The following is a 23,000-nucleotide window of genomic DNA, read 5'->3' as shown; positions in this document are numbered from 1 at the left end:
TGTGTGCTGAGAAGTGGATTACATTGAAAATAGCAAATGGATTTTGTGCTGAAAATGCACATAAAATACATGCTTTCTACCTATTATGCCATCTCTTTTATGAGAGTTTTCTAAGAGCTCTTGCATGTATATGGGGTATAAAAATCTATTTAAAACAGTAGTTCCCAAAATATTGTATTGCTTGTCACATAGCAAGCCTCTCAGTGTGAGTCCCCTTGTAAATTTAAAAATACTTTTGAAATATATTTAATACTATTATAAATGCTTGGAGTAAAGTGAGGTTTGGGTGGTGGAGACTGACTTCTCATGTAATAATCTTGTGACTCCCTCAGGGGTTATGATGACCTCAGAATGAGAACCCCAGGTTTAAAATCTCTCATGATTCTGAAGTCAACATAAAGCCTTAAAACTAAAGTAAGTACTAACATCACTGCCTGGTACCTAATTCTTGTGACAATTAGACCATGTATCAGTCAATTGTCCTTATAGAAATGTAGTCACAGACTGAGCTACTCATGTAAGAAATATGGTTTCTTGTTAACATCCTAGAGAGTACTTGGAGCACTTTTCAGAGTAAAGAATATTTTAAAACCTAATAGGGTGTGATTCTTTTCCAATTTACACCAGTTTCATTACATTAGAGTCAGTGGGACTACTCGAGTTACTTATGTGCTGAAATATTTGCAGTGCTGTGTCCTTAAGCAGTGATTGCTGCTGTATATTGTCCTAAATTGCTGAAGTAGACTGCCCTGTAGGGCACGTTGCATCTATGTGATGGGACTACTGGGAACGAGCAAAGGCAGAGGGCTGTGGGTGGGGAGGACATTCATGAACATTTAGCGTAGCATAGCTAAAATAGTTTGGTTAAAAAATACAGCATGTACTCTCCAGAGGATTATTCAGGTGTAAGCAGTTTATTCAGCCTTCATAGCTTTCATAACTGCTGTTCAGAAGGAAGTATGTTTCAGGAGGTGTCCAATTGAGTAGGTCCCGATTAAGGAATTTACAAGCTGCACAAGAGAAGCTGATAGGTTTCCTAAGCTTCTGAACTATTGAGAATTTGAACTGAGTGATTCAGTTCAAAGCATTTCAAAGCTCTGCTTGCAAGTGAATTGGATGGGGAGGGGACAATGTCGAGGTGACGTGTGTTGGAAGGATGTCAGGCTGTTCGAAACAAATGATGCTCAGTCCCCATGAGACGGTTTGGTTGGAGTCCAGATCACACCCATGTGCCTCTGACATTGAGTGGTCCAGTGGGGGAGGCATGTGGATGATGAGGGAAGCCCCTCTGTTGTGCTAGGGCGTTCCAGTGAGAAGAAGCCAGGGGCGCTTGGTTCTCCACTGATGCCTGCTGGCAGGGCTGCAGCCTCTAAAGCCCCTGTGTTCTGGACTATCCCTTCTTGGCAGGGGTACAGGAGAGGTGGCTCTGTGTGCTACAGTTCTCCCCCCTTCCCCAAAGGGACCCCCATTGCTGTGAGCAGCAGGAAGCTCTGTCTCCATGCTGCCCTTGCCTGAAAGCTTTGCCCCCCACAATTCCCACTGGTTGGGAATCGTGGCCAATGGAATCAGCAGGAAATGGTGCCTGCAGGCAAGCATGGGGCAGCATGGGCTGCATGGAACCTCCGCTCCCCTTTACCACCAAATGGGAGCTGCCCCAGATAAGCGCCCTGCATCCCAACCTCCTGCCCCACCTCTGATTCCCTTCCCATACCCTAAGTCACTAACTCCCTCCCAGAGCCCACATCCCAACCTCGAGCCCCCTCCTCCACCCTACCTCCTGGCCAAACCCCACACTCGCATCCTAACCTCCTGTCCTGAGGCCCCTCCCGAGCTCCAAACTCTTTAACCTCAACCTGGAGCCCGTCCTGCACACCAAGTGCTTCATCTATAGTCCCACCCCAGAGCCTGCGCCAACAGTTGAAGTCCTTCCTCCCTCCTTCCCTCCCTCCCTCCCATCTCCTCCCACCCTTGAGCCTAGGGGGCCCCACAAAATCTAACAGCCCTGGGCCTCCAGAAGAGTTATTCTGACCCTGCCTGCTAGAGATGCTGCTGCTGCTGGTGTTTGAAAGGAGTTGAAGGCCTCTAGATACTGCTTCAGGAAGATCCCTGGGTCTGGAGGATATGGGCAGCTAATATAGCTGCAGTGAAACATTGTTCAGAGTGGTTCGCAAGAACAGATGAGTTTAAGAAAAATACTTTCTTGACAATACTTCACTCCTCAGGCTGCTCTAATCCAGAAATGAGCAGAACAATGTGCTGGCCCAATTTCTGAACCTCCTTTGGAACTCCAAGTGTTCTTCCTTATTCTCCCTACAGTACTTCAGACACTCTGACCCAAATTCAGAGCTGGCAGAAGGGGGAGCAACTGCACTGACTTAAGTCAAGCTACACCTCCTTCCAGCTGCTCTAAATTTGGCCCTCTCTGTCCAAATCACTTCTCTTAGCCAGCCAAACTGGTGGGCTGAGGAAGGTGAACCGTCATGTTGTCATTGTTCCTATGGAAACTGTTTCCCTCATGCCCATGTGCATAGCACATCTGTCTCACTTTCTTCTCCTGCATTCAGAAGAGAGCAATACAGGTTACAGTGTGAGACTGCTCTGTAAAATAACATTCAGCACTATGGCGTAGTGCGGGGGATGAAGGAGGGTCCCTGATGCACACAACAAAAATCAATCGGGGGCTGCACACAAGTGAGAAGCAAAAAGAAAAGAAAACCCCTGATGTGGCCCCTGACTGAGAAGCAGAAAGACACTCCCCACATTCCCCTTGCTCACCAGAGTCTGGGGAGGGGGGCGGGGGTTAATAGATTTTGTGTGCTCCAGCCCCACAAGGGGGAGCCCCGAGCCTTAGGGGGGACTGAATCCTGGCAAGCTGGGGTCCACATCTGGCTCCCCCCGGCTGTAGATTTTCCACCCCTGGTGTAGTGGTTTGCTTCTTTTCTGAAGCAGTCTGTCTGGGTGCTTTGTGCTGCTTCTGTGAGTTACAAACAGTCATGTCCAAAGGGAGTATATATCTCTTTTTCCCAGGCTCTTTGTGCCCTATCTAGAGATATAGTGATCCTGCTAAAAAATAAGTACAGCCTGTACTTTTCTCTGCGCTATCTCTTGCACTTAAGATGCTTTCATACTCTTTTTTTCAACAAATCTAACTCTGGCCACTAACCCTTCTCCTTAACACTCACTGCCCTTCAAATGGGAAAATCTATCATTTTCTGCATTCTGCAATTGTTACTAATTTTTCTGGTCATGTTGAACCACTAGAAAATTGGTAGATGCCTTACATTTTCTCCATGTTTGTTTTGGCTGAGCCAGCTTTGCGGCATCTTTCTCTTCTGGAGTACAGCTGCTCTGGTTATACTAATTTTCTGTTTCTGATCCGTTGAGGGTTACGCACTAACTCCCATTGCCCATTAGAGAACAAGATTTGGTATATTGTTATTTTTAAAACATCTTTCACATCCTTTCCTATAAACTGTGGTGTAGTGTTGCCTAAACATTTTGTCTACATTGTTTGAGCTGTGTAGAGCTGGCGGAATCATTAATTTCCCAGTTAGGCCTTTTTTACTGATCAGGAATCATGCATATACCAGTCTGTGTTTCTCTGGAATGTATTAGTGTTTTGGAGGCATTCACCAAATAGTTTGAATGAACAATTTTCAGAGAATGAGTTATTTGTGAACTATTCATTCCTTGTGTTCATTGTTTGTTACTTGTGGTATGTGATTCATTACATGGTATCCTTTCTGCTCCTTGACTGGACAACTGTAAGTCTAAACTGAGTACATAGAAATAGTGAATAACTAATAAAGCACTTCTAGTACAAATTTTAGGATGAGTAATAGTGTGTGCTAACTAAAGTTGGCTGAAAAATGGAGGGACTTTTTGGCATGAAAATTTTGAGAAAAGTTTGCTTCTCTTTCTTGCTGAAAAATTTCTGAATGTTTCAATGAGTTCTCCCATTAACATTTGTGAAATGCTGAGGAGTCAGATATCTGTACAACTACTTGACAGTTGGGCAAATACTTGCGAATTATAAATAACACAATCTGATAAAAAATAGTAAATAAATCTTGGCTTCTCTTCCCCAAGATATTTGTGTGCTACTTTTTAAAATTTTGATTTTAAGCTTTTAGGGCCAGGGACTGTCTCTATGTACAGCACCTAACACATTGGGGCACTGATCTCACTGTGGATCCTTTTGGATGAGATACTGTATATTTAGTAAAATTGCTGTCTTGTAAGATCAATTGCATTTGAGACAACTGGCTTCCCTAGGATACCAACCTTCATAAAAAGATTCTCTGACCTATTTTTACTATTGTGATGTTCTTTAATATGCCTCATAAACGTTATTTCAAAGCCAATAATGAATATTAAGGCAGGTTAGAAGCTGGCAGAGCTGCCAGTCATCTCACATAGACTGAATACCCAATTTATGGATTAGAGCAGAGCATGTGGAGGCAGAGAACATTTGCCCAAGTTGGGGAAAGATGATCAGCAGTGTATTTGCCTTTATTTATTTTGATTAATATGTTTTCTCTTTTACGTACATTCACCTTGCATTTGTATTGTAACCTGCAAATAAATCTTATTTTCATTAAGATATAAGCAACTGGGGTAACTGGCATTCTCTCTAGTTTCGTCAGCAGAAGTGGTGTTATCTAAAGTAAACTGTTTCATGAAGGAAGAAGATATAGTGAGTGTTTTCACAAGCCCTCCTGAGTTTCATGTTAACTTAACCGAGAAGGGGAAAGGGGAAGAGGGCTGGCAGTGATTGCATTTGCTAGAACAATGAGTATCTAGTGAGATCTCACTGCAGCTAAGACAAGTGTGGAAAAGAGGAAGGTGAAAGGGTGTTTGTGCCAACAGTAAAATAGTGCTTGGCATCCTTCCAGATGAGACAATGGATCATAGGGGCGAGTGTCTCTCTTGCATGCGTTCTGTACTCTGGTTAGATACATGGTGATCACACATAAAAGTAAGTACATGCTGTACTTTGTGCTATCTTTTGCACATGGCACACATTTCTGTTCTCCTCAAAAGACCTAGTTCTAGTCACTAATCATAGTCTCTTTCATAACAGTCAACCCTTGGTTCCTACTCATACCGTAGGATTTCCATCTACACAGCTGTCTTCTGAAATTAATAGTAGTTATTATTATCTAGTACCTTTCATGAGAGCAACTCAGCATGCTTTTCTGAGATTATTTAGCTATCAGCATGCCTGTGAGGAAGGTAATACATTATTCCCATTTTACAGATTGGGAAACCGAGGGACAGATGTTAAGTGACTCTCAAAAATACACCAAAACTACTGGCTTCTAGTCATGCCCTGAAACAACTGTTCCTCCCCTTGTTAAGATCTGTTATGCCACAAAGGACATGTCAGGATCCTTGGTGCCTCCTCTGTGTAACCAGATCATTCCTTGAAGAAGTGATTGTGATTCTATTTAACACCACTAGCTCTTTCTATTTCACCTGCTCTAATCTAGAGATTGGGTATCCAGCGTGACCTGAGATGCAGGACTAGGTAATGATTTGTTTGGTCTACATTCAACCAGGGCAATTAATCTGGCCACCTTTTCACATAAGGGCCACCATGTCCCAGATTATCATTCTCACCAGCACCACTGTTGTCAAGAGGTGGCTGATGGAAGGAAAGTTCGCCACAGCTCCTCCTTTGGCAGACTGAGGCTTCCTTTCCTTGCCAGGCTACTGCTCACTCATTCAGACAGGAGTCCTTACAGGAGGGCAGAAGACACAGACTCCACACGAGAGACAGACGCCATTTCATAAAAATTCTGGTGTGTTGGGTGGGGGGAGAAAGTTGGGTCAGTATCCCCACTTCTGGGATTACAGCTGCTAGGGGGAGGAGTTAGCAGGCCAGTCCCAACCCAGAGGTAGACAGGGAGGTGGTCTGCTAGTCCTGTAGTGGGGGGAGGTGCATGTCTTACTGACCGCTGGCCTGAGGTACAGATGGGGCAGCTCACTGCTTCCTTTCTGGCCAGTAGGGTGAGGGGCTGATGTTAAGAGTATGGTGATTAGAAGACCCAGCTTGGCTGGCCCCACAATGGCCTGAGATATTGGCTGATACCACCGTGCCAGCTGGTGATGAGCTATGAAAAGTTGAGGAGACAGGCAAAAAACCGAAGGGGGAGATAATTGTCTTCATTGCCCCATAACAAAAGACACTCACAACCTCTAAGGGTATGTGGATCCCCACTGCTATCTCCTCAGCAGAGAGTGGAATGGTGCTGGTTGCCATGGCTGGCAATGGTAGGAGCTACTGCAGGGCCCCTCCTGCCTAGCAGCATGAGATTTTTCCTCCAGAGCCACAGCACTGACAGGGTGGGCACTCATAGCAGCAAAAATGGGTCTTCCCAGAAGATGGGACTTGTTCTGCTCAGGTGGTAGTATAGAGTCAGGCAGTTTCTTCCTTCTCTTCCAGCTATAGGAGGCCCCCATCTCTGGATCAGCAACTTTCAGTTCACATTTTCAAGTTTTTGCTTGCAACCAAGTGGGCTAGAAATGTAACTTTTAAAATAATATAGTTTAGGTTCTTCCATTATCATGGGCCTCCGGGAATTGTTAAAAAACAACTATTACACCTCAAAGACTGAATAGTTAAAAGAGGCTGATAAGAACCACTAGTTTGCACTAGGAAAGGAAGAGTACTAACGCCAGATTCTACACAGACATCAAGAACCATTGGCATCTTCATTGTTTGATAATGTGTGAGCCATCCAATATCGCAATTTAGACCATTTGCATGAGAGTTAAACTTGAGAATAAAGTGGAGTTCCAATCCTTCTCTGTGTATTTGGCTTCTGGAATTGGTCTGAAACAAAACAGAAACTTGTAGATCCCTTAATTACACTCATTAAGGGTGGTTAAAGTGTTCCCCAACAGATTTTTGTGTGTTGCCTTTTCGGATATCTGATTTGTGTCCGTTAATTCTTTCCTGTAGGGACTGTCCAGTTTTGGTTTTTTTTACTGTAGTTACTGTTTAGCTCTTTTTTGTTTGGAATGCACTCGTTAGCACTAAGGAGATATCAGCTGATATATTTAAGGTGAGGGTCAAGTCTTTTGGATTTTGTCAGTCATTTGGCTGAACTGCTCTGTTTGAGTTTACTTATTAATAACGCTTTATGCTAGGCATGAGGAGAAATACTTTAAGGAGGTAAACTACAGGGATTAGTCATCATACAGCAGATAGTTATGTCAATATTTACCAAATAAAAGCTAATATTAATGCAGCAATAAGAAGACTGGTATTAAGCTTGCAAAAGTCAAAGAATTCAAAGCCAAGGTTCTATAACATAAAATAACCCTAAGTCACACAGAGCAACATTACCTTTAAGCTGAGTTCCCAGGAGACGTTCATATGCCACCCAGATGATTAGCAGAGCACTCAAAGCCGTCAGCATGTGTTTTTACTGATGATGCACATCCACACATCCTTCCATGCACATAATAAAATTAAGTCCACACAGATGGAAAAATTAGAGGGAATATTGCAGAACAGTCGATTACAGTGCAAAAGAAAGCAGCAAATAATAACCCTGGGAACTCCAAGTAATTGACAAACCTGTCACTCCCTACTAATCCCTTCTTGTCTCTTTTGCCTGACCGCCTCTCACTGCTCCTCCAAGGAGTCCAGCCTTGACCAGCATTTTGTCTGGTTCTCCTGCCGTTGTCCCCAGACCTTCTTTCTTGCTGATCTTTTCCCATGGAATGCCCTCCATGAACTGATCTAAGGCTACTACCATTTCTGCCTTTAGATCCCTTTTCTAACCCCACTTCTGCCAAGACATCAAACCAATGATAGTAACTGGGAGGAAAACCCAACAAACCAACCTCCCAGTATTTCTGAGTTTTACATGATTCAGAACTATCAATCATTAACTTATGTAATCATATGTTCTTATAACTTGCCCCAAATCCTACCATCTGTTATACTCACTAATTATATCTTGTCTTGAAATAGATTTGTAAGTTTCTTGGGGCAGGGACCATGTCTCTCAATGTGTTTGTATTGCATCTAACATAAACCTCATTGCATAAACCTCGTTGTCACAAGTCCCTTAGAGAGAGAGAGACTTATTTCTATTGTCCTACTCACCATAGCATGTAGATATGTCATTACTTTAAATGGGCTACATTTTGAATTTAACAAATTAAAAGCCAAAAGCAAGTGTCAAATTAAAGCATATTAAGGAGATAGATTCTGCCACTGGGCATGTACAACCAAACAGGAAAACAAAGGAAGTATAAACTATTGAGAAGTGAAATGACTTGTGAGGGCTTATTTTAGGGTTTTATAGTGCTGCCCTTTACCATGTCTGAATGCCTTCCATGAAAAATTGACAGCAACAGTAAAGTTACTGGTGACCTGAGTTTCACTTTGCGAGTATTGTTGCTCCATGATAAAGAACAAACAGAGTTTTTCAACAGCAGATCACATGTTAATAAAGAGATCATGTTATGGATATCTCCTCTCCTCTTCTTAATCGCATGCACCACATGTCCTCTCATTCACAAGTTCATGGACCACCTCAACTTTTATCTGTCATTATAGAGATCCTGCAGCAACAACTACATGAAAAAAATACTATTAGGAAAATATGCATTTTTAGCTTTTCTAATGTAAGCAGGAGAACTGGCACATATGACCAGCTCACTCTCTGTGGACCACCAGCAAGTGCTATATGGACCATGGGTTTGGGAACCTGTGATTACAGAAAATTTCTGCGTTGGTGTTATCATTGGTGGTTTTTGTAATGAGAGTTGGTAGCATTTATAATGACATGTAGGATGATACAGCAATTCTGAATTTTCCAGGCAGATTGCTGTGTGGTTGGCATCAGAGCACTGCACAGATACGTAGACTCCCTAGAGCTGAATTGCTGTGGATAATTTCACCACTTGTAAAGAAGCAGTAGAGAAGATGAATGTTTGTTTGTTTGAGTCTTTAATTACTATAAAGTGTTATCTTAACTAAATGAGGGGAGTTATTTACAATCTCAGAGCATGGGAGGACAAGGAGCAATGGCCTGAAACTAAGAATTGAAAAGTTTAAGCAAGACCATAGAAAAAGGTTTTTAACTCTAAAGCAATAGCATCCCAGGAAAGATGACTAGGACAGTGTCATTACAGATCTTCATAAACAATTTAGATAAGGCACTAGTGAGAATGATCTGTGGTAGGAGCTGGACTTGAATACACAGGAGTAACACTAAACAACTCAAGTGAGGATTTTTTTCTGATGCTTCTTCCTATGAGGTTGTCCAGCATATTTCAAATATACAGCAGCACTTTTTTTTTGAAAGACCAAAGGGCAATAAAAATAGAAGAAAATGAATAGCCAAAGGCATATGTATAGGGCCAGATTTTCAAACCTGCTCAGCACCCCTCCTCACAGCTCTAATTGAAAATAATGCCCCAGTTATGGGTACTAGGTACATTTGAACATCTGGCACTTACTTAGGGGCCTAAATGGGAGCCGTTGGGTGCTGAACTCTTAAAACTGTGGACCAAAAAATTTATTCCTTCACATGTGTTCTAGCAACATTTAAGTATTTGATTTAACAGCATACCAGAGAGGATTATAAATAAATGGGAGGGGGAGAATGATTTGTTTAAAATAACATGTCGGTACCAAAGCCAGAATTAAAACTCATTGGTTCCTGGACTGCACCCTTATGTTCATTCTTCTGCTGGGTATAAAAGCACATTAATGAAATATTAATGCACCCAGGCCCAAGCAAATTACCATATTTAAGGAAGCAACAGAAGCTTTTCAGCACATTTACAGAAAGTTTCCTATATAAGCCAGGACTCAGGTATTTTATTTTCTACAGAGCAATCCAGCTTTTCCAAATTCAGTTAACTACACTTTGCAGGAGCTGCTGTAGATTTTCACTGATGTAAGTAAGATCAGAATCCGTCTCCTTGAATGATGGATTTGGGGTTGTCCAGCTCCATATAAGGTGATATACCTTTTGTCTGTTGCCATATCTAATAAAAATAATTTGGTGTGTAATAAGCATACCTCCGAATTAAAGGAAAAATCCTTATAATGAAACAAATTAATCCCAGGTTTACTCCACTGACTTTCCAAGAGTTACAGCAAGGGGTGGATTTGGTCTCTAACTGCAGAGTATACTGCTATCAAGGCAGAAAGGACTAACTTTCTGATGTGGCACAAATCTTTAGTGATTGTGGTATGTGTCCACCACTGGAGAAAGCGTAAAACTAGTCCCCCTAGTGTACTGTTGCTGTAAGAGGTGTAGGGTCTTTTTAAGCTGCTGTAGCTATTTTGTTTTCCCTAGGTCTATCTTATTTTATTTTTACTATGTCCACCCTAGTTGCAGATGAGAAGAAATTATTCTTTTATGTTGCTCTTGTGAGCGTTGCTGTGAGGAACGGACACAATAACAATCCAACTGATCATGCAAAAGTTCTTAAAGGAGGATAGAACCAGATACCATTTCACTCCCACTAGGTGAAAGGAAGTTGTTAAATATTTAAGTTATTGTTATAGAGTAAAATAAATCTTTATTCAGAGATTTTTAATACTGACATATTTTTTTAAAAATGAAATCCACCAAATCGTCTCAACTTTTGTGTTATTGTGAATATTACGTCTACCACCCTAGAATAAATACTTCTTAGCTAATACAGGATTAGATCACATATACAACGTATAAGGCACTGGTGCCCAAACTTATTACACAGGAGGGCCTCATAAGCCTAAAGCACAACCCTGTGAGGGCCAATCAAATTCTACACATTATAATAAAATTTAAAGTCACCCATATTGATTTATATTTTAAGTTCGGCTTGTTTCATATGTATTTAGATAGGTTGTTTCTATGTACAGTATTGTCTGTTTACACACTTGTATAAACTAAAATGATACAAACATGCCCACACAACACTCATGAATTAGCTGTTAGTATATTGTGTTAAAGTGGGCCAAAAGCCTTATGAAATGCTCTGGTATGCTGTTAACTTATCCCTGATATAATGGGAAGAGCCAATAACCAACTTTTATATTTGCAAGGGATTTTTAAACATTTTAAAAATTCAGTTCTACCTATTGGTATTACACAAAAAATTTTATTGTGTAATACCAACAGGTGGAACTGAATCTGGGACCTCTACAGCTTAGAACAGGCGCCTCTACACTGCATGAGCTAAAAGCCAGCTGGTGCTCAGCTAAGACTGTAGAGTAAAATCTTTTTTTCTCTCTGAAAATACCACTACATGGGACAGTACGCCACACTCAGCAGGTGTGTGGGTTAAAATTGCTCATATAATTGCCTCAGTTACACTTATAATGAGTTAGTGTGCTGTGCCTTCAGGGCCCAGGGTGATAGAGTTGCTTTATTAATAGTCATAGTTATGATCTTCATGATGAGAATAAGTCATTTGAATAAAACTAGCTATCCCTTGGATTACTGTTTTATTGGAAGGTCACTCTAGGACTTCTTTTTGATTTAGGGGTAGGTTGGGGATACTAATACTTGCTGACATAGGGCCAGATGCTGCATTCAGCTACCATTAATCCAAACCACCTCCACAGAAGTCAATAGCTATTCCTGATTGACATGGCTGTTTCTGTGTGTGGAATCTGGCCCCAAGCTCTGTCTAAGGTTCCCTAATTTACAGTATGGGACTGAGCATGGGTTTTGTAACAGACAATAAGGAAATAGTGTTTAGATTTCAACGAAGAATATAAATAGGTGGTCTAAGCCAGGGTGTTTTGTGGGAGGGTAATTCATAGGGTGACCATCCATCCCATTTTTAATGGGACACTCCCTTATTTTAGCTCTTGTCTTAAAAAAAAAAAAAGAAAAAAAAGGGCAAATTGTTGCACCACCGGGGCCTGTTGTTTAAAGAGCCAGCTGGGGAAAGCTGGGGCAGGTTCTTTAAACGGAACCCATGTGCTGGGCAACCTACATGCTGTCCCTGGTGTGCGCTATTGCCAGTAGCCCCTGAAAAAAATCCAAGGGGTCTCTCACACTGCTGCCAGTTTCCCCGCAGCAGTGCCCCCACACAGACAGCCCACACCTCCCTTGTGGCAACAGGTAAGGTAGGTAACCTGGCCCCAGAGATCCTCCACATTCTCTCACCTCCCACCCCCAGCCCCATATCTTGATTCCTGAGTCCTGCACCTACCCCTCATGCCCTCCCCCAGACACTCCCAGTTTCCTGCCCTGAGTCCTGTACCCCCCCACCCAAGCCTCTTTTTCTTCTCCCATACCCCCAGTCCTGACTCCTGCAACTCCCCCTCATACTATCAGCATTCATACTACCAGCCGACACTGTGGTAGACAGCAAGGATGAGGCAGGCACTTCTAAAAGAGCAGTAACCGCTTAATTGTAATTGTATATTTTTAATTTTTTAACCTGTTTTAGTTATAATAATGCAGTGTCTTTTTAATGGGGCTCAGTCGACAATGTTATTTTGACCATTTGTGCTGCATAGTTCTGATTGATTGCCGTTGAACTTGCTTAAATCCAAGCAATTTTACCAAGTGTCCCATATTCGACATAGGGAAATACTGCCATCCTCGTAATTCAGGGGTTAGAGAAAAGGGATCCGTACTAAGAAGGATGAGTGTGCGGGCAAGGTGTAGGGGTAGGTCCGGAGACAGAAAAATCAGCACTGGGGGAAGGGCCAGTGGGGTGATCTCTCTTTGGAAGGTGGATGTTACGGGGTCTGTACAAAAGCCTGCACTGAGGATGAAGGATGTTTGTGGATCTGCAGAGAAGGGACTATGGACTGGGGAAGAGTTTGCCTAGATGTTGGTGGAGGAGGCTAGTTAGAGGCCTGGACGAGGGATCTGGCCTGGCCATAAAGCATCTCCACTGTAATTTGTTGCTTGTAGTGTAGCATCCTGCCCTAAGTCCCAGTTAGTTCTCCCCTGCTATCAAACATACCGTATGCCATATAATTCTAAAGTAAAAGCCATCCCAGTATTTGCAAAAATAACTGTAAGTATTGAAGTGACAAAATAAACACCTAGAACTTCAGCAACGGTGAAGTGTGGCTTTTCTATATTACTTTGTAACATGTGCAAGGCACATAAAAGCCCTTTACAAAGAGCCTTCAAGGAAGAAATGATTTCTTTCTTTCCTTCCTTCCTTCCTTGCCTATGTCTTATTACTAAATGGGAATTCCAACCACCACAAATTATTTTTAGGAGGATATTTTGGCTTTAAGTTCTTTCAAATGCATTTCTTGGAACTTGCCAGTTCTATAAGCAACAGGTTTGCCTAACCCACTCTTAAATTGCTATCCTCAAACATGGCTAATAATACCTGGAGTTTTTGGCATTCAAGATGCAAGCCATCTGCTAACCCTTTCTCTCTACATTCTCTACTTAGCATAGCTCAAGTAAACATATGGTTTGTATATTAAGACCCTCTGAGTCTTGTCTTGGTCATATCTCAGAGAAACTCCCATCAGTTCTCAAGAAATCTTTCTGGTCAGAGACTTCCGTGTGAGGAATCATCCATTCTATTGCATTGCATTGTAGATGTTGGGAAATGTAGACTAAATAAGTTTCAATAAACTGATTTGCTATCTTTGACTGTGGTAGGCTTTATTCTTACAATTGTTTCTTAGATCATATATCTAGGTTGTTTAATTTAGAAGAGGTATTACGTGATGAGACTTAGGATGCAAAAAGCTGAAGTTTCATAACAGGTGTATTGCATTATAATCTTTTGGGTTGGATTGTACAATGCAGTGTATTCTAATATCCTGTAACAGATCCTTAGCTGGTGTCAATCAAAGTAGCTCCATTACTTTTCATCAGCTCAAGGGTTTTTTTGTTTTTGTTTTTGTTTTGTTTTGTTGACTTATTTTACTCTTAAAGTTAAAAAAAATAACTCTAAAACATGTAACACCAAGATCCACGTGAGAGAAGCAAAGCAGATAAATGCCTCCTGTCAAAGTGACATGTACAGTACTAGAGAAGGTAAGAATATAAACCTGCATTGTGCAGGTTTATAAGATGCAGTCAATGGCACATGCTTTTCATGCTCTACACTAAAGCTTATGGTCGTGTTTCATGAATACATGGGCTGCAGCTTGTTTATGCTTCTCGGGGACAAGCAGGGTAAGACTAAGCAAACATTCAGCCTGTGCGTGGTAAATTATATTAGCAAAATATAAGCAATACATTCCTTGGAGAGCTTTCCTTCCCAATTGGCATTTAGTGTACAAAGAAACAATTGAGAGAGAGAATGCAAAGAGTAGTTGCATGAAAAAGAAAAGAATGTGAAACACAGCTTGCATGTAGTTTTGGGAAAAGAACAAAGGCTAAATTTGGGTCTCATTTACTCCCTTGCAACCCTTTGAACTCAGTGGGGTTGGATGGATGTAAGTAAATGAATTCTGAATTTGACCCACTGGTGGACTCATTTTGTACAGATGTAAAAGATGACCTCAGGTGTAGGAGCAACAGCATGGTAAGTCAAATAACCCTGTCAGCTCCTCCACATCACAGCCGTTGCTTCTGGGGAAAAACAAACAGCTGCACAGACCCACAAATCCAATCCCTACTGTGCATTTGCATCCATGAAGATCCCACCCCCTTGGCTGGGGAACTGGCATAGATCTGCAGGGCCGGGGAGTCCTGGAATGGAGAAAATCTGCCCAGTATACATACACGCCTTTCATGCATGGAGCTGGGTTCCAGAGCAGGAATGAGAAATGTGGGAATGGGCAGACGGGTGGGTGAGGAGGGGGGTGGAAGCAGGATATGAGGGTTCATTGCTACTTGAAACTTCCCGGCCTCCACTTTATGGTCCCAGCTGCTCAATGCACTTAAGCATGGGCTTAAAATTAAACATGTATTTAGGTGGATTTAAGCACATGCATTAAGTGCATTGCTGAATGGGGGCCTGTAAATTGGTATTGGCTTGAAGCAGTTTCTGTGTAGTGGCATATATTGAGGAAGAGGCAAATTCCTTTAATCTCTCTGGGTATGTCTAAACTATAGAGACTTTCTGGGATACCACCAGTATCCCAGAAAAGCTCTACCACATCCAAGGAATGTGTCTGCTTTTCCAAAAAAAATTCAGAAAAGCAGAACTTTTTTCGGCATCTCTGTAAACCTCGTTTTATGAGGAAGAAGGGATGTTCCAAAAGAGGGTTTTTGTCCAACATTTGGCCATGTGTAGACAGGCCAAATGTCCGAAAAGCCTCTTTTGGAGGCAAAGTGGAAAAAGATTGCAGTTCGCAATTTGCTTATCTTTTCCCAACTTTTCTTTGTAGTGTAGACACAGCCTCTGTCCACCTGAGCAGTGCCCTGCCCATGTGCTAAATGGGTGCTAGGTAGATGGTTTACTGCTTGACAAACACACTACTTAAAATTGATCCCAATGTGGTAACATTAGCAGTCGAAATAGGAACATAGGAATTTCCACACATCAGAACAATGGGCCATCTAATCCAGTTCTTTGTTTATGAGACAAGCCCTGGCACTGCTCTAGCTATGTGCAAACTAGGCAGCTGCCTAGTGGCAGGGTGCAGATTTCTGGGCAGCTGCCTAGAGTTGCAGACCTGTCCCAGATGCCTCTGCATAATGATGGAAGAACAGCTGAGCCAAATCTGTGGCTCTGGGTCTAGGAGGAGAACAGGTCTTACTGAAATTTTGCCTAGGACAGCAGATTGTCCTGAGCAGGCTTGTGGATGCCAAAATGAAATGGTCTGAGGAATGTACAAGAAATAATGCAGAATAACCTGCACACATGGAAAATTTCTCCCTCAGACCCATTAGTTACGGATTGTCATTAGAATGGTGTTTTCAGCTGACTCACTGCACATGAAGAGGCATGACGCATTGCATTTTGTTTTACAAAGCCCTGCATACATTCACAGTGCTATAGAAATCTTTAATAGTCAGAAACTTACTAACCTACATCAATGGCATCAGCTTAAATACTCCACAAGATGTGCCTTTTTCTCATAACTAATTTTGGTTTTAGCAATTTTCTTGTTATAGTAGTTTTTGCTGGAAAACCTAGAAGTTAATTAGTCAGTAAACTTTACCGCGGTTAGCATCAAACATACAGACCAATTTTAATGAAGCCGGGAAACAATCCATGTTTAGAAAACACAGAGAGTCTCTCAGAACTCAGACTAAATCATTAGTGCTGAAGTCAGGTTAGTATTAGACTCTTGATCAGGGATTTAGTGTACCGGTGTTTTATTTATATTGATGGTAGATTCAAGTGCTATTGACCTTCCACATTAGTATACTACTCCCAATTAGAATGAACAACTGGGGAGGAGGGGGGGGGGGAGGAGGCTTGTCCTAGTAAACTAAGAGGGTGAATTTGTTTTGGCCATCATATCATAGCAGAAACTTTTCAGATGATATGGCCAATACTAGAAACAACATCACCCAAGAAATCTCTGACTTTATTTCCATTGTTTTTTTCTGTGTCTTTTTTTTAAATGTATGATGTTTGCAGTCGTAGAGGGGTATCCATGTTAGTTTGTAACTTTCAAAACTATGAGCAGTCAGTTCTATTGCACCTTAAAGACTAACAAATTTATTAGGTCATGAGTTTTGGTGGGTAAAACCCACTTCATCAGATGAGTTGGAGTGGAAATTACAAAATCCAGAGTATATATAAGAACAAAAGAAGTTACCTGTCAATTGTATCCACTTCATAAAGCTAAATGCTACTAAGTTTGGGTTTAAGTAAATTTTTTGTGCTGCTGAGAGGTGTTGCAGAGGCAGCCTTGGAGCTATTCAAATAACTAGCAGAGTATGGTGGGGTCTTGTCTACAAAGAGGGGGGGGACCAGTTGGTGTAAATCAATGTAATTCCATTGCAGCCAATGTAAGTGGTGTAAATCAATGCAATTCCATCTCAGCCAATGGGATTATACTGTTTTATACCTATGAGGAATTAGCCCCCTACTTTGAGGCCTTTGGCTCATTTCACACAGGATATAAAACAGCTGTCAGAAGGAAGTGACTATTGATCACTAACATGGACCACATGCAGACTTGTGGCCTGGAGGTGGGAGGCCTTGTGTTCCATTGCCAAGCCCCAAGGCACTAGCCAGTTCCCATTCTCTTTCATTCTTAATTTGAAGAAAAAAATAGTCTGCATCTGAACTTTGTTCTTGGTTTGCTGTTGATCAACTCCAGCTGAGTTACCTTTTAATCTCCGCTTTTCCTGTATTTCATCCACTAACTAATGTATACAGATGTTCCTTCTCAACTAATTCCCCAGTTTGCACTGGTTTTTCCAGTGAATTTTCTTAATATGCTCTTTGAAGGAAAATTAAGGAAAATACCGAAGGCAGTTAGCTGCTGTCAATTGACACACTACATACAATTCTTGTTTAGCATGTTATAATTTTGTAGGTTATTTGCTTACTTAAATTAAAATGCTACAGAAGCCATAAAACTACATGAAAGACTCATTTTGTTGGTAAACACTGGAAACTTCAGAATTGCTGTAGTGTCAGATTGGTAAAGGGCAATTGTGTTTTTCAATCTGCTTTTCAATTGGCTGTTTGCTGAATTGAACCAGGATGTGGGGCTATCAGAAAGGGAAGGCCAGGGCTATATAAAGACTGCTAGTAAGCAATTAGGGAGCCTTGTGAACAGAGCAGCTAACAGGGAGTTTCATGAGAGAGTTTAGAGGGGGAGTTGGAAGAGGGCTAGATACACTTGGCAGTCTTTAAAGCTTTTAACCTAAGCTAAAACCAAAGTTACCTCATTTAAATAAAAACCCTATCAATAATCTAATTATCTGTAGGAGAGAATGCAGGCAGAAGCCCAGCAGCAGAGTAGGGCCTATCCTGTTTATTGCATCCACTGTAGCATGTGTAATTACCTGCCTTGTGGGTGAGTGGCGTATGTGTACAGTCAGTGTAAGAAGCTCTGGGCCCTCAGAGACTGCGTATGGTCTTTGGATGCCAGAGTGGCTGAATTGGAGGAGTTAAGGGAGATGGAGAGGTACATAGATTAGGCTTTCTGGGACTCTGTAAAGCTGTCCCACCTCCAGTCAGACAGTTCCTGTGTTGTTAAGGAGGGTAAAAGGCTCAGGGAAGGAGAACATATGGTGCAGAGGAAACCAGTTTGGACCCTCCTTCCAGATGATGTTGTAGTATCCTCTCGCACTGAGGATACCTCTCCTGGGGAGGAAATTCCAGTCATTAGGAAAAGGCAGATGTTGGTGATGGGGATTTGATCACTAGAAACATAGACTGCTGAGTTTCTGATGACTGGGAAAACTGTATAGCGAGTTGCCTGCCTGGTGCAAAGGTTGTGGATCTCGTGAGACATCTAGATAGACTTGTGTGTAGTGCTGGGGAGGAAGTGGTGGTTGTGGTACATGCTGAGCTGCAGTTCATCTGCAAATTTGACACCATCAGCTCAGGATTAAACAAAGACTGTGAATGGCTAGCCAATTACAAAAGTAGTTTCTCCTGTCTTGGTGTTCACACCTCCAGATCAACTGCTTGAAGTGGGCCTCATCCTCCCTGACTGAATTTACCTCATTATCTCTAGCCTGATTCTTGCCTGCATATTTATACCTGCCTCTGGAAATTTCCACTACATGCATCTGACGAAGTGGGTCTTTGCCCATGAAAGCTTATGCTCCAATACATCTGTTAGTCTATAAGGTGCTTATGGAGGGGTGCGGCGTCGATGTGGCCCTCCCCCGAGGGCCACGCAGGGTCCTTCCCCCCTCCCCTCCAGCTTCCCTCACCTGAGGTCTTGTCCTCTTCGTGCTCCGCGATTACCCCAGTGTCCTGCCCCCAAGTCTAGCAGGGTTGGTCCACGTTCAGTCAGCAGTGAGTGGTGCCCACGGGGGGAAGGAGGGGTTCGGGCCCGCCCTCACTCCGAGCCCCGACCCAGGGCCCTAAGGTCTGGGGGAATGCGCTAATCCCCTCAGTCCTGGTTGGTGGGGGACGGAATCCCCTCAACACACCAACCCCCCGGGTTTCCACACCCTGCCCTGGGTCGCTTCCTACCTCCCCCGCCGGGCTGCCGTGATGACTGGGTCTCGAGGGTCTGCGCAGATGGGGGCCAAGGTGCCGCTGTCCGCCCGTCCTCCTCCTCCCGGCTGCGCATCTTCATCCCCTTGGCTCTGGCGGCGGCGCCTCTTTTAAACATCCGGCCGCCCTGACGTCCTCCGTAGCGGGGCAGGCACGCCCCCTCCGCTGGAGCGGCCAGCCCGCCAGGGCGCCGGTGCCGGTCGGCGCCACGGGCCGTGTCAGCTGGGGAAGTGGCTGGGGAAGTGGCGGCGGAGTCGAGCGCAGCTGGTCGGGGCTGCCGCTCGGCCCCGCCCACGGCAGAACAAGCCGCGCAGGGTAGGAGCCAGCGCGGGGCTGCCACTTCTCCCCAGCAAGCCGGGGACCTGGTTAGTGCGGGGCGCAGGGGCTGCCCCGTCACAGTGCTACAGGACTCCTTGTTATGGTACATGTAGGTACCAATGACATAGGGAAGGGTAAGAAAGAGGTTCTGGAGGCCAAATGTAGGTTGCTAGGAAAGAGATTGAAATCCAGGACCTCTATGGTACCATTCTCTGAAATGCCCCAGTTCCACATACAGGGGGCTAGGTAGGCAGGCAAAGCTTTGGAGTCTCAATGCATAGATGAGACAATGGTGTAGAGAGGAGGGTTTTTGATTTATTAGGATCTGTTCAGAAAAGGGCTACATATGAAGAGAGATTAAAAAGACTTGGACTTTTCAGCTTAGAAAAGAGGAGACTAAGGGAGGAAATGATAGAGGTCTATAAAATCATGACTGGTATGGAAAAAGTGAATAAGGAAAAGTTATTTACTTGTTCCCATAACATAAGAACTAGGGGATCACCAAATGAAATTAATAGGTAGCAGATTTAAAACAAACAAAATCAAGTTTTTCTTTACACAGCGCACGGTTGGCGTGTGGAACTCCTTGCCAGAGCATGTTATGAAGACCAGGACTTTAACAGGGTTCAAGAAAGAACTAGATACATTCATGGAGGTTAGGTCCATCAATGGCTATTAGCCAGGATGGGTAAGAATGGTGTCCCTAGCTTCTGTCAGAGGCTGAGAATGGGTAACTGGAGAGGGATTACTTGAAGATTCCCTGTTCTGTACACTCTCTCTGGGGCATCTGGTATTGGCCACTGTTGGAAGTCAGGACACTAGGCTATATGGACCTTTGGTCTGACCCAATATGACTGTTCTTATGTACAATGAATCCTTGAAACTGTTAAAGTTAAAAATCATGGGCCAAATTCTACTGACTTTCACCAGTTTAAATCTGGGGTTACTTCACTGATTTCAGTGGACTGATGCCAAATTTACAATGGGCCAGTATCATGTACTGCATTATGTTATATGTAGCAGCAGCAGATGGCACAGAATTAAGCAATGTTTCCATGACATTGTACACACACTTCCTCCTTATATGCTCTGAGTTTTTGCCTATGTAAGGTTGTTTATTAAAGTTTCATAAACATTCTTGACTACTTACTAGTAACAAATCAAATAGCGACTTCATAAGAGATTGTTAAAGAAAGAGTAAATATCAAGGGAGGTCTTCATGTTTAACTCAGGTCAGTCTTGTGTTGTCAAGTTATTCAAGGTAATATTTTTCTCCAGTGCAGGAACATACTTTCAGACTTCCTGCTGTGCTTCCTCCCTTCCTCCCCACCCCCCAAAAAAGCACCCCTGCATAGGAAGAAGAGCAACAATTTCACTTTGACATGTGGTTTGCAAAGTTCAGTTACTGCTGTTTATAACAAATCCTCTTTGGTTTGACTCCTCTTGCCATGGACTCTCCACTTGTGAAAGAAAATATGGAAATCCAAATATACAGTTTCAGGCTTGTTTTTTGCCCACTACAAAAACAAGCCATGGCAAAGTTTAGCTCTTTTCTGCTTATCTCAGCTGGATGCCTGGTTCCTATTTGCAATACCAAAGTGAGGCACAGTAATTAAGCATCATTTGTTCTAAATTTTAAATACATTTCCACTTTTCTTCTATTTAAGGACGACTTTGTAATTTATCTAATTTAAAGCTCCCATTGATGTCTATGTTGCAGCATTAAGCCTTTGGACTCAGTTTAGGTCTGCACTGCAGTTGCAGGTTTCATTACAGCTCAGAGAGATATATCCAAAAAAGAGAGATTTTGCAGAGTACCAAACATCATTAGGGTTAAGCCTGTGCCAAAATCGTAGCCATTGTGACTTCACTTCTGTTTTAGCTGCTCATGCTAGATTAAAGGTAGTGTGGGGATATCTACGTGAGCTGCAGTCACACCGGAGTGTAGCTATACCTTCAGGTAGCAGCTTTGTCCTTATGTGGAAACAAAGGAATATATGAGATGAAACATTAGAGATGTGAACATGTACCCATTTACACAATTAACCAATGAGCCTGGGCTCATCAGTTAATCCTAATGGTTACATGCAACACCCTCCCCCCCCCACACACACACTGCCTCTGTATCAGAGGAGGGGTGAGGCAGGTGCTGCCTCCCCACTTCCCATGCTGCTGCTTTCCACAGAGGTAGCTGGCAGGGGGCAGGGGAGAGCTGGTGCTCCTGGGAAGCTGGCTTAAAAGCTGGCTCCCCACAAGTTCTGGCTCCCACCCTACATGTAAACATGTAATTGCTGTACATTTCCGCGGTTACACATTTTATAAAAATAAACACATTTTAACACCCCTACTAAACATCTGAATGTAAAGGCAACCTTCAAATTATTCTGACAATATTGTTAACTAGGTTTAGGGAGTATCTTTCAGAAGAAGTAGGTAAGAATGTGTGGATATGGGTCTAACATAGTTATTGAAATATTTGCTATGGTCTTTTATTATGATTATTTGTATTACACTCTAGCCCTTTGGCTTCGTCAGCATTTGGAAGTAGGGGTGTGATTCCCAACTCGCATCAACTTACTCCATATGAGCACTTATTGAGCTAGTGAGTTAAAAGTAGTAGCGTAGCACGAGGATTGGCAGTTCATGCTAGTTACTGTGAGACGTATCCTGCCAGGACCTTGTGAGTATATACTAGGGGGCAGCTAGGCCATGCTGCTGCTCACCATGTTTGCCCATGTGCCATTACTCTGCTATTTTCAGTTTGGCGAGAGTTAGCAAGAATACTTCTACAAAAGCGGAGACTCTTACCCCTCCCCAAGTGTCGTTATATCCATAGACACCTCAGCCAGTCGTATGGGGCCCCATTGTGCTAAGGAGCCATATGTATCTATTATAAGAGTTGGTAGTTCTTACCTCAAAGAGCTTTAATCTGAATAGTCAAAGACTTTATTATTATCTCCATTTGTAGTGAAAGAGAACTGAGTCACAGAGATTAAATGACTTGCCTAACGTAATACAGGAAGTCTGCCAGAACAAGAAATTAAATCCTGATTTTCTGAATACAGTTCAGTACCTTCACTACAAGACCTTTCTTCCCTGCTAGACTTATCCTTACGACAATTTTTGAGAGTCGATATCTAATATCTTCAAATTGTCAGATCAGATGATGCAGCCTTAGTTTAGAAAAGCATATTAAAGGCCCATATGCTAAAGTCCTTTTCCACTCTACTAAGAAAAATGTCTATCAACTTCGTTGGGAATTTTGCCAGCATAAAACCTGCGGTCTTGGATATATTATGATCTTACAAGAAGTAATAGCTAGTCTAAAAGTTCTGAAAAATTGGAATATTAATTTCTGTAACTGAAATTTCATGCTTTACTTTACATTTTTACTTTCATGCTGGTAAATACATCTAGTTAAAATATTGACAAAAGGAATATTGATGGTAAATGACAATATTGAAGGTTTTTTTTCATTTTCCAATTAGCTCTATTAAATCTACATCAATGCTATAGTTTTCAATTTATTTGCTATGTGCATTATTACCATTTTGACTTGATTAATCAAGGTGTTTGCTAAAAGCCACATCTGTTCTGTTCTGAGATATGGTACCTTTTAATCATGACAAAATGCCATA

Source organism: Pelodiscus sinensis, chromosome 6 (assembly GCF_052426305.1).
Source record: "Pelodiscus sinensis isolate ZL-2025 chromosome 6, ASM5242630v1, whole genome shotgun sequence".
Classification (NCBI taxonomy): Eukaryota; Metazoa; Chordata; order Testudines; family Trionychidae; genus Pelodiscus; species Pelodiscus sinensis.
This window is presented reverse-complemented; position numbering follows the sequence as displayed.